This window comes from Cervus canadensis, chromosome 15, assembly GCF_019320065.1.
Source record: "Cervus canadensis isolate Bull #8, Minnesota chromosome 15, ASM1932006v1, whole genome shotgun sequence".
NCBI classification, from domain to species: Eukaryota; Metazoa; Chordata; class Mammalia; order Artiodactyla; family Cervidae; genus Cervus; species Cervus canadensis.
Window position 1 is genome coordinate 58,995,197 of NC_057400.1, and position 15,617 is coordinate 59,010,813.

General features: G+C 37.6%; 1 non-coding gene across 1 annotated transcript; it reads left to right on the forward strand.

The window, feature by feature from the left end:
* Positions 1 to 10,005: 10,005 nt before the first annotated feature.
* On the forward strand, positions 10,006 to 10,140 carry LOC122454107. The gene has a single exon (XR_006273317.1). It is a non-coding gene; the product is annotated as a U4 spliceosomal RNA (small nuclear RNA).
* Positions 10,141 to 15,617: the final 5,477 nt, after the last annotated feature.

The window sequence follows — 15,617 nt, forward strand, 5'->3', positions numbered from 1 at the left end:
AAAGATCTTTAACCCATTTAGCTTATCTTATGGAGATATTATAGTTTGTCACTTTGAATAGCTAGGTATCACATGGACATAAAGAATCAAAGTCAACTTATAGGAATAAAAAATAATTTATAGTCACAAAGAATTGAGTTATGGTTACCATAGTGACCTTAACTATGAACATTAACCATTTCTAAGGTAGAAAACTCAACCATAATAGTACAGAAACATGGCTTTTTCATTCCTAATAAGCTGGAGATATTATATATCATAATTGTATGCAATACATTACTTCTGTGGAGTAAAGAAACCTCTAAGATGGTAAATCAGCAGTTTTTAAGGGCTGACTAGCTTCTGCAAGAGGTCCTGTGGGCAGAAAAATAATATATCTTCTATTGCAAACTGTCTATGGATATCTATGTAATAAGAGAAGTTAAAAAAAAATTTGGACATACTATAGTCTTGGAAATAAAGACAAATTTCTAATAAAATCATAGAATCTCAGAGTTGGTAACAACCTTAAGGACCAGCCCAAAGCAAAAGTATATTGTATAGATTCCCTAACAGATTGCAGCCAGCCTTGTCTGAAAACTTCAGCAATAGAGATCTTACTTTCTCACCAAATGGCCCTTTTTAGTATTATACAGATTGAGGTGTTATTATAAAGTAGTTTCTGAGAACCAACAGTCTGCCTCCTTTTTTGCTTTTTTTTTTTTAATACCCACTGATTCCTGCTCTGCTCTCTGGAATGGCACTAAGTGAATGAAAATAAACCCGATAACAACACTTGAAAATACTTTAGATAACTGAAGACAGCTAGTAAGATTTTTCACCAGTCTGATTCCTAAAGTTAACCTTAGCTCCTTCCACTCTTCCTGTAGATCATAGTTTCCTGACATTGCCAGCCTCTACTGGCCACGTGAAAGACCTTAGATATCTCTCTTAAATTAAGGGGGTGTGGGCGTTTAGTTGCTCAGACATGTCCAACTCCTTGCAACCCCATGGACTGTAGCCCACCAGGCTCCTCTGTCCATGGACTTTCCCAGGCAAGAATACTGGAATGAGTTTCCATTTCCTTCTCCAGGGGATCTTCCCTACTCAAGGATTGAACCCATGTCTCCTGTGTCTTCTGCATTGCAGGTGGATTCTTTACCTGCTGAGTCATGGGGGAAGCCTGAATTAAGGGGGAAGGGCTGCTAAATTGAGCAAAGTAACTCTTTGATGTATCTCTTAAACATCCCAGGAATTCGACCAAGGTAGTCTATCTCACTTCGAAGGAAAGTTATGACCAACCTAGACAGCATATTAAAAAATAGAGACATTACTATGCCAACAAAGGTCCATCTAGTCAAGGCTATGGTTTTTCCAGTAGTCATGTATGGATGTGAGAGTTGGACTGTGAAGAAAGCTGAGCGCCGAAGAATTGATGCTTTTGAACTGTGGTGTCGGAGAAGACTCTTGAGAGTCCCTTGGACTGCAAGGAGATCCAACCAGTCCATCCTGAAGGAGATCAATCCTGGGTGTTCATTGGAAGGACTGATGCTGAAGTTGAAACTCCAATACTTTGGTCACCTCATGCGAAGAGTTGACTCACTGGAAAAGACCCTGATGCTGGGAGGGATTGGGAGCAGGAGGAGAAGGGGACGACAGAAGATGAGATGGCTGGATGGCATCACCGACTCGATGGACATGAGTCTGAGTAGACTCCGGGAGTTGGTGATGGACAGGGAGGCCTGGCGTGCTGCGATTCATGGGGTCGCAAAGAGTCAGACAAGACTGAGTGACTGAACTGAACTGAACTGAACTGAACTGAGCCTATCTCAGACTGAAGGAAACTAAACTTTCACAATATTCTTATTAACCATGTGGTCAACTAATCACTGCAGATTGTTTCACGTGAACTGCTTTGCTTTTTCCTACTGTTTTGTACTTGAATGTTAGCATTTCTAAGTTTAAGTCTTATCATTTCTAAGCATTTCAAGTCTCCAACAGCCCCTTTTTCCTGCTAATTCTATCTTGTTTTGGTCTGATATTTTTTGTCAAATATAATTTGACAGAGTTGGGGAATAAAGTTTTGAATTCTGAGGCTACCATTACCACACTTTTTATTTATAATGTCTTCTGTTTCCATGGTGATCTTCCATATTTGCCTTCGTTCCAGACTGAAGCAGAGGTAGGGGTGATACTCTTGTCTTGTATTTTGATGCCTAGGTATTTGTATAGTTTTTTAAACCTCACAACCACCTGTAAGATTGACTTACACTGATTGGTATGCCTTTATTTTAGAGATGAGGGTACTTGCAAGGCCACACAGCTCCTAAGAGACACAATTAGGACTAGAACACAGCCTAATTTCTCCCTATATGTCCTATTGTAACCTTCAATGGGATCCATGCTTACCCTGAGGTGGGTAGCAGACTCCATTTCTACCAACATAGCTGCCCTTGAAATCCAGGCAATGTCAGGAAGAAAGGAGCATCTTCAATATTCATATGTGTTCTATTCATGATAAACAAAGATAGCCAATATTTAAAGTAATATAGCTGTCAATGTTTTTAGCTACAGATGTTAAATGAGCTGTGACTATATCTGAACTATTATCGACCTACATAACCAGCTTATCCATAAGGATATCATGAGAAGTAATTCTTTTTTCTAAAATTATCATATACCAGTCTTTACATTCTGTCCCTACTAGTCTAGTAACTCTGATAAAATACTTTGGAATCTTTTATCCTAAAGAAGTCATGTAAAATCTTATATTCTTTTCTAAATATTACTTATATAATAATTTGTTCTACCATCTCACAATGAATAGGTGTTTACTCTCTGAAATAGGGAAATTATTATCTTTCAAATCTCCAGAAACCTTTGAAGGACTGTATGATTTTTTGGTATTTTGCTAATATTAATAGAAAATCTTAGATAACTGATGAAGGTTTTTTTTTGCCATCCTGAAATGACACTTCATCTGCTTCTGGAGACTAAAGCTGCTTTGCATTTATCAGAAGTTTCATATTACCTTCTTAAATATCTTGGTCTATGAGTCCTTCTATAATTTGATGATTTCCTATTTTTATTTGAAAAATATGGAAGCAAAACAGGCTCAGATATTGTTTGTGGCATATAGAAGCCTGAAATCATTTTCCTCTAACATTGAGCCTAAATATTTCTTATTCATTATTCCTGCTCTTCTTGCTCTTTAAGCTTTTAAAATAGTTTTAAAAGTCACACGGGTTGTTCCCTGTAACTTTTTTCAAAACTTCAGTTAATTCCAGATCTTAGTCTTTCATATTTTATTTCTAGATATTTGTGTTACCCTTTTAAATTAGCTGTTATTTTTAAGTCTCTTTATTTTTTGCACATCTTTTTAAACAGAAGATGCTAACCAGAAAACTCCTTATACAATCATACTGATTTTTAACTAGTGCTTCCTTGTATTCTTTTTCTTTGAGGTATTTAGTTTTCAATGACATTTTTACAAATCTGAAACTCTCAAAAATGTTTTCTAATAAAAGAAATAAATCTCTTACCCGTTGTATGCCATGGATCATTTTATAACCCCTAATTTAGAAATGTACTGTCTTTTCACTGAAATTTTTTAAATCTGTTTTTCTACTTTATTGCTTTTTATTGTCTTTGAGTTACTGGCAAGTACAAATTAGCCAAGAATATGGCCAAGGAAACCTTCATACTACAGACAAACAGTTGTGATAAATGAGTTTGACCAGATGTTTTCCTCTTTGGTTTAAGCAGAAAAAAATCTGGGGAAATACTCTTCCCAGTTCATACAGATTTCCTATGGATAAAGCCTTGCCAACACCAAATGGGATGAGAAAGATCTTTTGTAAAAGTAAACTGTTATATAGTGAAGTTTGATTACTATTACTGCTGATTTGCCAATACCTTAGAATTATTATTCCATATGGTAGAAAATTTGAAGAGGTACATGAAAATTATTAAATTCCCAATGTATGCAGACTTGATATCTTTAGGACCTGGTATTTTATATGTATTAAAACATAGTAGATTAGTCTTATCAGAAATCCTGACATGTAGAAATAAGCCCTGTCATTGTGGATTAGCTCCCTCAGGAACTGATCATTTAACAGCTATGCCAAGCAGAGACAAGGGGCTTCCTAGGTGGCGCTAGGAAGAACCCACCTGCCAATGCAGGAGACTGTAAGAAACACGGGTTTCATCCCTGGGTCAGAAAGATCCCCTGGAGGAGAGCATGGCAACCCACTCCAGTATTCTTGCCTGGAGAATCCCAAGGACAGAGGAGCCTGGCGGGCTACGGTCCACGGGGTCGCAAAGAGTCCAACATGAATGAGTGACTAAGCACGCATGCACAAGCAGAGACAAGCATGAAGGCTGCTTCCACCAAGTCACTTGGGAACCTTGACTGTTGGTAGACAAAAAGAATTGGAATCTTGACAAGTAGACATTCATTTTGTTATAATCCACTCTTTTGTGTCCACAGTATAGTGATGCCAGACCTGTAGGTAAGAAAATTTTTCCCATTTATTTCATCATCCTGTCTCTTTCCAAAATAGGAGATTTCAGTCCCAGAAAATGTGAAGAAAAACAACATGTTAGGATTGCATAAAATCTCTTTGTTATTTCCCTCATTCTGGAATTAATAGCATGCCAGAACCACAGATTCCTAACTCATCTGGGACAATAGCAACCGCAATATCAACCAACATTTTCCTTCTTTAGAGTTCTTAAAACACCTTCCATATACTAATTTGATCCTCCAATTGTTCAGATAAGAAAACTGAGGTTCTTAAAGTATCAGTCACTTGCCTCAAGTGAAAAAGCTAGCCAGTGACATCACGAAGACATCAATGGACACAGATCTCCATCAATTTAAAATGGTATATATATATATATATATATATATATATATATATATTTTGCTATATCACAAGTATGAATAAATTTGTGGTTTCTTTAAAATTTTCATCAGAAGGATTCAAAGAAGAGTTAAAGGCAGAGGTTAGGTAGTACAGATCCAGAATAAATGATGTTAGGTGAGAGTAGACCTAAGTACGAGAGCCTCAACTATTTTACAGAAGAGTTAGATGAGAACTATCCCATGAATAGAATGTCAATGGCCCAGGTCCTAGAATTTGCTCTTACTCTCAATAGGATGAATCCTTAGATAAATTTGAAAGGCTGATTAGGGTCTTTGGTTGCTGAGAAATATTTCATTGGACATTGTGAGTTAATGGAGAAAAGTACCAGATAATGAATCAAAAAACAGAAGATATATTACTAGTAGTTTATAATCATTATATTGGAGAAGTGGAAAAACAGAATTTTCCAACTTCAATGCTTTATCCTTTGTCATAAACTATACTTCAGTTTGCCAAATATTGATTCCTCTCCCCGCAGTGTTCCTCATCTCAGGGTCTTCCCTGTGGGAGGATTATACATTTCTTTTCTGTCTCACTTAGAAATGTTCATGAAACTTAGAGCAGAAGTGATGTCTTTTGTGTGGAAGCTATTAAGAGCCAGCTTATGCTTTGCTGTGTCACTTTTCTCTGCTTCAAGAAGAGCAACATAAAGGTAGCTCCTTCAGCCTGTTCCTGAAGATAAGGAAATATGAAGGAGAGCCACAGCCTGCTTGCAATGAGCATATACCACGAGTGAGAAACTTTCGTGGTTATGACCATTACAGTGCTGTGATTATTTGTTGCTGAAGTATAATATATGCTTTGCTGACAGTTATATTCCTCCTTCTATGTGTTTATACTAAAAGAACTGGATAAATAGGGAAATATACACTTTTTCAGCCTCTTAGTAATGATTGTCTTGTTCATTGATTACCTTTTTAAATTAAAATGACATGGTATTAAATATTTCTGGCAATTGAAACCATACATGATTAAATGCATAAGAAGTATCTAGATACATATAAGTAGGGATAAGATAAAAGTCATGAAATTTTACACAAAACTGATGCTTAATACTTACAGAGGCAGCAGTGACAAAGTTCTTCAAAAGCAAAACGTCTCACTGAGTAAAGCAAAAAATACATACTTTTTTAAAAAATAGAGCTAACAATTTCCCCACAAATTCCCCTAGTTCTAAGGACCTTTTCCAATTATTCCTATCATACTTGAGTTCCCCAGTAATTCCAAAAGAATTGTGAAAACCAAAGGAGCCTATTCCACTTAAATCTGGTACATCAACACTGAATGTCATAAGGAATTGGTTACTTCTAATTTTAATCTTCAGCTATATTTTTATAAGAAAAGAAATATTTATATGTTTAAACTGATAGCTTTGCCAGTGGTCATTACCTTCATTTTCATTTGTGCATTCTCTATTTAAAGCATAACTTCTGGTATTTTTAATCTCATTACTAAAATTTTAAACTTTGATTTCTTTACTTAAGATGATGGGATTATTTTACTCCAGGTGTATTCCTTTTAGACTTAGCTTCAAGCTGGAGATTGCTTTACCTTTATGTTATTAGTATGTAATCAGTCTCCATATCTGCAATATCTCAAGATATTTCTTTCCACTGGCCTTTCAGAGCACACTCTATAATTCTAAACTTTTGCATCCTGGACACCTAAGGGTTTGGTTAAGATACTAACAGTTTAGTTGGGAATTGATGCTATAAATATTAGGATGATTTCATTTACAACATCAGCGAGGTGTGGGTATGTTTTGATAAAGGTAGAAAGAAAAAGAGCAAAATATATGAACATATCCAACTGCTAGCTTATCTCTCTCTCTCTCTCTCACACACACACACACACACACACACACACACACACACACACTCCTAAAACTTCAAGCCAATGTGCATTACTGCATCTTCTCCCTGACCCAGTGTTACAGTACCTTGGTTGATCCTGGGACCCCTCTCTTCATCACTCCAGCTCCAATTCCACTCTAGGTGGTCACATCCAGCCCCATGACTTTAAATATGATTTACAAAGGAACAACTATATTTTTATCTCCAGTCCCAATCTCTCCTGTGAACTCCAGGCTCATATATCCTATCTCCTCTTTGATGTAGAATTGTTTTCTTGTTGTTTAGTTGTTCAGTTGTGTCTGACTTTTTTGCGACCCCATGGACTATGACCTGCCAGGCTCCTCTGGAAATCTTGCCTGGGATTTCCAGGCAAGAATATTGGAATGGGTTGCTATTTCCTTCTCATGATATAGAATAGGATCTCAAATCTAACATGACAAAGAACACCATTTGAATTCTCTCCAAGCCTTCTCTTTACTGTCTTGTCTATGTCAGTAAATGCAAATTGTCTTCTCACCATTCAGGCAAAAACCTCAAGATTATCCATGTTTTTTCAGCTTTTCTAGTAAGCTTTAACCAGTTGGAATGTGGGAGCTCAGTCACTCGGTCATGTCCAACACTTTGTGACCCCACAGACTGTACCCTGCCAGGCTCCTCTGTCTATGGGATTTCTCAGGCGAGAATGCTGGGGTAGGTTGCCATTTCCTTCTCCAGGATATCCTCCCAACCCAGGGATCAAACCCTTGTCTCCTGCATTGCAGGTGAATTCTTTACTCTGAGCCACCAGGGAAGCGCTAATTCAGTTGGCAAATCTTGTCAACTCTACCTTCAAATTATACGCAGAACTTAACTACTCTACCTTCGCTTTATCCTTCCCTTGGGCTTCCCCTGTGGCTCAGCTGGCACAGAATCCCCCTGCAGTGCAAGAGACCTGGGTTTGATCCCTGGGTTGGGAAGATCCCCTGGAGGCGGGAAGCCTACCTACTCCAGTATTCTGGCCTAGAGAATTCCGTGGACTGTATAATCCATGGGGTTGCAAAGATCCGGACACAACTGAGTGACTTTCACTTTCATTTTTCAATTTATCCTGGATCCTAAACCATCAGCTCTCTTATCAGATTGTTCTAATATAGGCTTTCTATTGAAATCTGCTCCCCCCGCCCCCACCTGGCCTCTCACCAGCGTATTCTCCACATACAGGAGCTGATGGGATCATTTTAAAATAAAGTGTCTCAACTCATCTGCTTCTCTCAAAGTAGAACCAATGTTTATTATCTCCTCCTATTTCTCCCTCCTGTTGCCCCCACATTGTCTCCCTTCTCCCGTCTCAACTCTTACCCTCTTGCCCTCACTCACTACCATCCACACTGACCTCCTGCCTGCTGCCACCTCAGGACACTTGCATCTGCTTCAACAAGGTCATCCCTCGGCTACTTTTACACTTTAATTCAAGTTTCTGCTTAAAGAACACCCTGTCCAAAAGCCTTCCCTGAGCCTACTGTACAAAACGCCATCTAACCCTCCAGCCCACTTTCCTTAACAATAAGGTAACTTTATTGTTACCTTATAGCCCTGACCACCCCTGACTAATTGCATATTTATTTATGTCATTCTCCTGCTGCTTAAACACCAGTTCCTACAGAGCAGGGACTTTGTTTTGTTCACTCCTGTGCCTCCAGCACCAAGAACAGTGCCTGGAATATAGCAACTCTTTTTTGAATGAATGAATTTCTGATGCCATGAGGAGTTTGGGAGGATCAGAAAGCAGCATGAGGGTTGCTGGCATGAGAGAGGAAATAAGCAGGACCTAATTGGGAACATACGGGTACTAAAGATAAATTTTGTCCAGTATGCATTTTCCCTAAAGTTAGCTCTGTATCATTTGTTTTTCAGTGTGAAATGTCAGGGAGCCTCCAAGTTCTACACTCTTCATGGGAGATCATTTATGTAGTTTTGACAATAAAAAATAGAGTAAGATGCTACCTCCCTTCCTATTCATTTTACACTTTAGCTATGTCCTCTTTTGGAGAAGGAAATGGCAACCCACTCCAGTATTCTTGCCTGGAGAATCCCACGGACAGAGGAGCCTGGCGGGCTACAGTCCATGGGGTCGCAAAAGGGTTGGACATGACTGAGCATGCATGCATGTCCTCTTTGGAGAGTTAGTTACTGTCTGTAGCATAATCTCCAGATTTACTTCAGTCTTTTTATGACTCCATAGTCATCAGGCAGATGCTATCTTTTCCACTTAATCAGAGTTCATTCACAAAACAATTTAACCCGGAAACTTGATGTGAGATTCTTAGTTGTATGTGGTTGATTTTAGAAGCTACCACAGGAAGCAGATTCTTTATCATCTGAGGCACCAGGGAATCCCCAAAGACAGTAGTAACTCAGTTGTGTCCAACCCTTTGCGACCCCATGGGTTGTAGCTTGCCAGTCTCCTCTATCCATGGGGACTCTCCAGGCAAGAATAATGAAGTATGTTGCCATGCCCTCCTCCTGGAGATCTTCCCAACCCAGGGATCGAACCTAGGTCTCCTACTCTGCAGGCAGACCCTGATGCTGGGAAGGATTGAAGGCAGGAGGAGAAGGGAAGGACAGAGGACAAGACGGTTGGATGGTATCACTGACTCAATGGACATGAGGTTGAGCAGGCTCCGGGAGATGTTGAAGGACAAGGAAGCCTGGTGTGCTGCAGCCCATGGGGTCACAAAGAGTCTGACACTACTGAGCATCTGAACAACAACAACAATAGGAAACGTAGAAAAAGAAAAGGAGAAAAAGCCAATATAAAGGGATATTATCCATGTCAGTGCTGTGGGCAACTGTTCCAATACCACTGGAACTCCTCAGAAGCCTATGTAAGGTGCCTGCCAGGATGGTCCACCTGAAGACAGGCATTTAGAGCAGGTGTAGACCAGCTATGGTCTGTGGCCAACTCTGGCCAGTGCCTTTGTAAAATAAAGTCACACTTTTAATTTTTCTGTAAATAAAGTCACATGACTGAGCAACTGAACAATCAATATTAATTTCTTAACTTTGATAAATGTACTGAGACTGTATGAAAGTATTCTGAATTATTAGGAAATACACAACGGAGTATTGAGGAGTAAAGGAGCACTTTATCTACAGTTTACTCTCAGTGCAGAAAAAGTGTTGTGTGTGAGTGTATGTGGAGAGAGAGAGAGTGAGAGGAAAAGAACGAGCAGGAGAAGAACTGTGATAAAATGTTAATATTTGAGTTCGCTCAGTGTCAGTATCATAGCCAATGAGGTTTATCCAAGGCATGATTATTGTTAATTGAAAATGTTAATATTTGAGAAGTCTGGGTAAAAGCTATACTCTTTGGCTATTCTTGAAATTTTTTTATAAATCTCAGAATGTGGGAACAGTAAATTTTATAAACAGTACTCTAGTGAACATCAAAATATATAAATATTTTTGTTATTCTGGAAGTGTTATTGTAACATAAATCCCAAGTGGAATTGATAGCTCAAAGAATACACACATCTTAAATTTTCAAAGAAACAGACAAAATTCTGTTTTACCCCTGTCTTCATTTGACAGTCCACAAAAGACACAGAAGATAGCACATTTTCTGACACTCAACATGAATGAATACAATCCTACTTTTGAATGGAGTCTGATAACTAAGAAATGAAATCTCTTTGCTGTTGAATTTTCATTCCTTTGATTGGTAGAGAGGTTGAACACCTTTTCATATTTTCAATAACCATTTGAATTTCATTCTCCTTAAAGTGCACGTTCATATACTTTGCCATTTCAGGTGTCATTTTTCTTAATTATTTGTAAGAGTTATTAATATATTAAGAATATTAAGCAATGTAATATTGACTTAATTTCGCTAGTTTATCCAATCTTCAACTTTTTAATAGTGCTTTATAATTTCATATAATCAAATCAGTCTTTTCCATATGGATTCAGTATTCCATATAATAGTTAGAAAAATCTTGTCTATTCCCAAGAATATAAAAACATTCTTCCATGGCTTCTTTTTCTGAAACTTTTATTATTTTACTATTTAATGTTCAAACCATCAGAGATATTTTACTTTCTAGATCATTGCTAAAATCCACTTTGGTGGATGATAAACTGAGCCTATGTAAAACTTTTTAAAAACTTTTATATCGATAGGAGGGAAATCAATAACCATCTGTAAACTGAATGCTCTGCACACTCTGTCTTTAAAGCAGTTGTCTCACAGTTCAATTTCCCTAGCTTGCGAAAGATTTATGACTGATTTGGATCCCAAGGACAGGTTTGGTGGATTCTCCCCCCATCCAGTCCTACTCTAACAGATGACAGGATGTGTAGAAAAAATGCCATCATCCTTCCCAAATAAGCTATCTTTTCCCAGAAATAATATCTTAGTGTAAATATCCGCCTGGAGAGAATCTAGTTGTTTTCTGCTTAGATGGGGCTGGCAGGCGGTGTCAGTCCCTTTGATCCTTTGAAAGCACATGGGCTTGTGGGCTGCCATCCCTTTGAATGGTCCTGTCATTCCCTGTCAATCCACATTAGACAAGGATGGTGTTTTGTAACAATTTATCTCCTTCAAGGTGATTTAGTTATTTTCTGCGGAGATTATGCTAGAAGATGTCATTACTTTTGTCCCGTCTGTCTCGTTATTTTTATTGCCAGAGTATGTTGTCATTTACTTTCACTGATAATCCATCTCTCTGGGAAAAGATTGTATTAATATTTTCATGCTGGGTAAAAGCTCCATTTTTACATGAAAGAACATAGAAATAAGATTTCTGTCCTTGTTCTTTGAGGATGCTGTCACAAATAAACAGTAAAAAACCTGAAGAAAAAAGGACTTTAAAACTAGCAACGTGTTATGAGTAAAATACTTTAAAAAGAAAAGAACATCTACATAAGCATTCAAATACGTGGAAATTGGCATCTTTGAATCTACTTTGGTTAAGCGGAAAGCTTTGGATTTAGTCATTGCTAGCTAAATAACATTGAATATGTGTTATACACACTTGTAGTTTCACTTGCCTTCTCTGTAAAATAGAAATAATAAAAATAATGTGTCCTAGTGCTGTTGTGAGATTTACTTAGATAAATCTGTGAACAATATTTGAATACTACTTGGTACATATTAAGAATCCAAAGAGCATTAGTTATTATCATTATCATCATTGTTATAAATAATCCTTATACATTGCAATAATAACTATCTAAAATAATTAGATTCTAAAATAACATGACATATTTAATCCTTAATAGTATTATATATAATACACAAATGCCCTTCTACTGCAAATTGACAGATATTGATGAGACCAAAAGCTTCCCATTAACTCATGAACTATTAAAATAAAGAAATTGGTACAGCAGTAACATAGAATATTTCTAATAATGTAGCTTTAGTCAAGTTGAGCCTCTCCAAAATACATTGTTCATTTTTGGATAATAACATTTTACCATAGTTGCTTCTCTAACTGAAGACGCTTGTGATGGACTTGCTGCTAATAAAGTAAGGCTTCTTTCACTTGGTGTCATCTACCACTTTTGGACCATTCTGGAAAAGGAGGCTACCTGACATCTCTTTGATTTACACCTTGGACAACTCCTTGCACAAACCCTAAATTCCTATCCTGTGACTTCCTAACTCCTTTCATTCTCCCTCTTATTCAGTCCCTCATGAGAATATTCCTCTTCCCAGCCACTCCACCACCACCTTTCAATTTAGAAGGATTTTATGTTACTCCTATTCTATCATTCTGCCTTTTTTATGTACTGTGTATTTCACATTTTGGAACAGAAACCAAGTTGCTATTAAATAGATGCTGTATGATATATTAAAGGAGCTAAATATCACAGTAAGTTAAATAAGTACAGAACAAAATATAATAAGCAAAGAGAAAATTATTTCAAAAATAAATAATTATGAAGCTTTAAAACTGACTTCTGTGTCTAATCTCATCAGTGGTTAGAATTACTGGGCCTAATTATGTATTAAGGAGTATTACAAACACAACTTTATTTAACATGGTCAAGTTATTCGTGTTATCCTTAGAGACAATGGACAAACACTGACTGCATAAGATTTGTATAGATTAATTCAATGACAATTGAATGACCCTGCCAACATGTGCTGATTAATAGATTGAGGGAGGGGAGGATCTAATGGAGAATAACAATTAAAATGTTATTGATATATGCTTTTTAAGAGTTATTGATAAATGATTAAGACACATACAAATGCACAGATTTCAAGGTATCTTTCACTTTCAACAAATACAGCCATTGATGTAACCCGCCCATCCCTCAAGGTATAGGGCTCTGCTCTCTTCAATAAGTTCCCTGTGCCCCTTTTCCCAGACACTCCCTCCCATCTAGAAAATAACTCTGTTCTGATTCCCATCACCAAAAAAATTAATTTTGGATAGTTGAGAACTTTATATAAGTGAAATCATGCAATATGTACTTTCTGGATTCTGGTCTCTTTCACGTAGCATAATATTTTTGAGATGCATTCATACAGCAGAGTGTACCACTATTTTGACCCTTTTGTTTGTTGAATAGTAATCCATTGTATGAATATACCAGTTTATCTGTTCTCCAACTGATGGACAAACACCTTGGTGGTTTCGAGTTTTTAATATTATGAAGAGAGCTGCTATAAACATTTTTCTACTAGGTTTTCTGTTAATAAATATTTCATTTCTCTTGGATAAACATTAGGAAATACAACACTATGTAAATATATGAATTTTAACTTTAACTCTGTAAGAAACTACAACACTATTTCCCAAAGTGGTTTACCAAATTTATTCCACTAGCAGCATGAGAATTTTGAAAGCTCCATATTCTTGATAGCATTTAGTGTTACACATTGCTTTTTGTTTTAAATTTTAAACCTTCTAATAAGAGGTATCTAGTGGTTTTAATCTGCTTTCTCCTGGGCTTGATGATACTGAACAATAAGTTCTTTGTCAGATATATGTTGTGAATGTTTTCTCCCAGTTTGTGAATTGACTATTCATTTCCTGGTGGTATATTTGGAAAAATAAGTTTTGATTTTGATGAATTTCAATTAACAACATTTTTTTTCTTTTATGCTTAATGCCATCTGTGTCATTGCTAGGGAATTTTCATTTTGCTCTAGGTAGTTGTTGTTCAGTCACTCAATTGTGTCTAACTCTTTGCAACCCCGTGGACTGCAGCATGCCAGGCATCCCTGTCCTTCACTCGCTCCCAGAGTTTACTCTAACTCATGTCCATTGACTAGGTGATGCCATCCAACCATCTCATCCTCTGTTGTCCCCTTCTCTTCCTGCCTTTAATCTTTCCCAGAATCAGGGTCTTTTCAAGGGAGTCAGTTATTCACATCAGGCGGCAAAGCACTGGAGTTTCAGCTTCAGCATCAGTCCTTCCAATGAACACCCAGGACTGATCTCCTTTAGGATGGACTGGTTGGATCTCCTTGCAGTCCAAGGGACTCTAAAGAGTTTTCTCCAACACCACAGTTCAAAAGCATCAATTCTTTGGTGCTCAGCTTTCTTTATGGTCCAACTGTCACATCTTTAAATGACTACTTAGAAAAGCCATAGCTTTAACGATAAAGACTTTTGACAGCAAACTGATACCTCTGTTTTTTATACCTTGTCTAGGTTTGTCATAGCTTTTCTTTCAAGGAGCAAGTGTCTTTTAATTTCATGGCTGCAGTCACCATTCACAGTAATTTTGGAGCCCAAGAAAATAAAGTCTGTGACTATTTCCATTGTTTCCCCCATCTATTGGCCATGAAATGATGGGACCAGATGCCATGATCTTAGTTTTCTGAATGTTGAATTTTAAGCCAGCTTTTCATTCTCTTCTTTCACCTTCATCAAGAGGCTTTTTAGTTCTTCTTGGCTTCCTGCCATTAGGGTGGTGTCATCTGCACATCTGAGGTTATTGATATTTCTCCCAGCAATCTTGATTCCAGCTTGTGCTTCAACTAGCCTGGCATTTCTCATGATGCACTCTGAATGCTAGTTAAATAAGCAGGGTGACAATATACAGCTTTGATATACTGCTTTCACTATTTTGAACCAGTCTATTGTTTCATGTCCAGTTCTAACTGCTGCTTCTTGATGTGCATACAGGTTTTTCAAGGGTCAGGTAAGGTGGTCTAGTATTCCTATCACTTTAAGAGCTTTCCCTAGATCGTTGTGATCTACACAAAGACTTTAGTGTAGTCAAGGAAGCAGAAATAGTTGTTTTTCTGGAATTCTCTTGCGTTTTCTATGAAAATGAAAGTGAAAGCCACTCAGTTATGAATGACTCTTCGCAACCCCACGGACTGTCCGTGAAATTCTCCAGGCCAGAATACTGGAGTGAATAGCCTTTGCCTTCTCCAGGGGGTCTTCCCAACCCATGGAATGAACCCAGATTCCCACATTGCAGGTGGATTCTTTACCAGCTGAGCCTCAAGGGAAGCCTAAGAATACTGGAGTGGGTAGCCTATCACTTCTCCAGGGGATCTTCCCAATGAATCAGGGTGTCACATATTGCAGGCGGATTCTTTATGAACTGAGCTATTAGCTATAATCCAATGTATATTGATCAAATTGCCAACATCTGCTGGATCATCAAAAAAACAAGAGAGTTTCAGAAAAACATCTATTTCTACTTTATTGAGTATGCCAAAGCCTTTGACTCTGTGGATCACAATAAACTGTGGAAAATTCTGAAAGAGATGGGCATACCAGGCCACCTGACCTGCCTCTTGAGAAACCTGTATGCAGGTCAGGAAGCAATGATTAGAACTGGACTTGGAATAAAAGACTGGTTCCAAATAGGAAAAGGAGTACGTCAAGGCTGTATATTGTCA